The sequence below is a fragment of the Heterocephalus glaber genome, unplaced genomic scaffold (assembly GCF_053883595.1).
Source record: "Heterocephalus glaber isolate CG9 unplaced genomic scaffold, H.glaber_assembly_v1.0 deba00000621, whole genome shotgun sequence".
Taxonomy (NCBI): domain Eukaryota; kingdom Metazoa; phylum Chordata; class Mammalia; order Rodentia; family Bathyergidae; genus Heterocephalus; species Heterocephalus glaber.
This window is the reverse complement of record NW_028258153.1, coordinates 21,489,666-21,492,670: the sequence shown is the minus strand read 5'-3', so window position 1 is coordinate 21,492,670 and position 3,005 is coordinate 21,489,666. Positions and strand designations below refer to the sequence as shown.

At 33.8% G+C, this 3,005-nt stretch overlaps 1 protein-coding gene across 3 annotated transcripts in view; it reads right to left on the bottom strand.

The window, feature by feature from the left end:
- Raph1 (Ras association (RalGDS/AF-6) and pleckstrin homology domains 1) overlaps positions 1 to 3,005 on the bottom strand; it is a 127,135-nt gene that overhangs the window by 66,644 nt on the left and 57,486 nt on the right. The gene's annotated exons all lie outside the window — the stretch shown is intronic.

The window sequence follows — 3,005 nt, the reverse complement described above, 5'->3', positions numbered from 1 at the left end:
GAGTTCAAAGACATCAAAAAGAAAATAAGAGAACAAGAGAAGACTACCCAGCACCTACTAGATGACAAGAAGACCAATCTAAGGTTAACTAGAGTTAGAGAAAAACTAGAAGAAAGGACAGATAGATTCACTAACATGCTTACAGAAATCAAGGAAGAAAATTTTCCAAATGAAGAAAAGAGTTTTAAATACAAGTAAGCGCTGGGTGTGGTGGCACATGCCTGTTTGTAATCACAGCACTGAGGCTGAGGCAGGAGGATTGCTGAAAGTTCGAGGCCAGCCGGGGCTACATAGTGAGTTCCATGCCAGTCTGAATTACATAGCGAGACCCGGTCTCAAAAACCAAATCCAAAACTAAAGACAAAACAAAAAACAAAAAAAACGCCCCCAAAACAAGTAAGCGATCCTTATAGAATACCAATTATGAAAAAAGAAGCTCACCAAGGCACATCCTTAATAAATTACCAGATATCCAGCAAAAAAACCCAAATTTTAAAAGTAGCCAGAGAAAAACAAAAAAATCACATATAAAGGTAAACCAAGTAGAATCACAGCAGACTTCTCAACACAAACCCTAAAGACCAAAAGAGCCTGGAGTGAAGTATTTCAAGCCCTAAGAGCAAATAACTTCCAACCCCAATTAACTTACCCAGCAAAGATATCCTTCAAAGTAGATGGAGAAATAAGATTCTCCAGGAAAAATACCACTTCAGAAGATATATGTGTGTTAAACCAGCTCTAGAGGAAATACTCAAGAACATTTTTGACAGAAACAATGAATTGAACACAGCTAAAAACACAGAGGAAACTAGTGAGGTCAATGGATAAACAGCCAACAAAACACATCAAGAAAAGAAAAACAAAAAATACACTAAAAGATAAAGAAGGCAATGACAGTAAATAACCAACATATCTCACTAATATCTCTCAATGTTAATGGCATCAACTCTCCAATTAAAAGACACAGATCAGACGACTGTGTAAAGTAGAAATCAAGAACAGAAGAAATTTTGGAAAAGGCAAAAGCTCTTAGAAAATTAACAATATATTCCTACTCAACAACCAATGGGTCACAACAAAAATTAAAAAAAAAATTTAAAAATTTCTGAAAGTTAATGACAATCATGGTACAACTTGTTGCAAACTCTGTGACACTATGAAAGCAGTTCTAAGAGGAGAATTCATCGAGATCAATGGTCACAGTGGGAAAACAGAGCAAGGTCAAATAGACAACCTTATGAGAAATCTTAAGATACTTGAGAAACAACAAACCAGCTCCAAATCAAAATTAAGAAGGGGAAATTATAAAGATGGGAGCGGATACCCCTTATTTTATGGCACGAGTTTAGGGCTTAATAAATGTATATACTAAACTTGAACATTTTAAATCAATTGTCCTTTGGCTTTTTCAATACCATCAAGTAGATACTTTCAATACCACCAAGTAGATAATAGGCTCGGGTTGGTAGTATCTGGTTATTAACATCATTTGAAGTACAGTATTTGTACCACTTACATTATTATGTCTATCATGATTGAATAGTTAGTACTTAAATTAATATGTTCATCATTCAGGTATAACCATATAGTTTCAACTACCACAACTTATACAGAACATTGTTATTTTTTTAAAGCATTAATGTTATGGCAATATTTTCTGAGTTGATAATTGTGATCTATACAAATCTTCTGTTAATGATGGATTTATACAGATGAACTGGAGTCTGGGACCCATATATAATAGCATAAATTTTTATTCAGTGAATGTCATTGATAGTAATAAACTACTTGGTATGTGATGTTAGTTTGTATTTTAAAAGCTTGTTTATAATATTCTTACCATACTAAGTGATGATTTGTCCTCGGGCTATGACTGATGACACCAGGAATAAAAGGGAGAGGGGAGGGATTAATCTTTGCTACATTTATTTAACAATGCAACAAACTATGCCATTTACCCTTTACCTCTTACTTGAAAGCAGACTTGCAAAATGTTTTAAGTGGCTTTTCTCTATTCTTCTATGGTAATTTATCACAAGAAGCCTTATCCAAAAGTATATTTTGTTACAACCTCTTACATACTGTATCTAACAAAATATGATCTGTATTAGCTCTGTACAGAAGTATCTGTGGCTTAGGGATTTTTACCTGTATCTTTTTATAACCTTCCAAGAACTAAGCACATTACATGATACTGTTGTAAATTTTTTTTTGGTCAGTGCTTTAATTCAGGATTGGCAGTAAGTTATTTCTAAAGAAGATCTAAAAGTGGAAAGGATGGTTTGATTTTATAAAATGAGTTGCTATTCATTAAGGCTTTTGCTTTTTTAAACATTTTGCCAAAAAAAGTTTTGTCACTTGCTATTAATACTTGCTTTGTAAAAATTACTGACATTTAATAAAAATTTTTTAAAAAGAAAAAAAATAAAGATGAGAGTGGAAATCAATGAAATGCAGACTAAAAAAACCTAATGAATCAAAGAGCTGGTTCTTTGAAAGAATAGAACAGGTAAGTCCCTAGCCAGACTTATAAAGAGTAAAAATGACTCACATCAATATAATTAGAAATGAAAAAGGTGAAATTACAAGGGACACTTAAAATCCAGAAGATAGTTAACTACTTAAAAAAACTGTATTCCAGGCCGGGGATTTAGCTCAGTGGTTCCGCTGCCTGCTTCGCAAGAGCAAGGACCCGAGTTTGATCCCCAGCACCAAAAAAAAAAAAAAAAAATTATATTCCAACAAATTAGCAAATTTTGAAGAACTGGACAGATTCCTAGACACATACAAATGATCAAATCTAACCCAAGAAGACATACATATGCTTAACAACCCAATAAAAAGCAACGAAGGGCTGGGGATTTAGCTCAGTGGTTCCACCGCCTGCCTTGCAGGCACAAGGACCTGAGTTCGATCCCTGGTACCAAAAAAAAAGCAATGAAACTGACACAATAATAAAAATCTACCAACCAAAAAAAGCCCAGGACCTGATGGATTCTATAAAA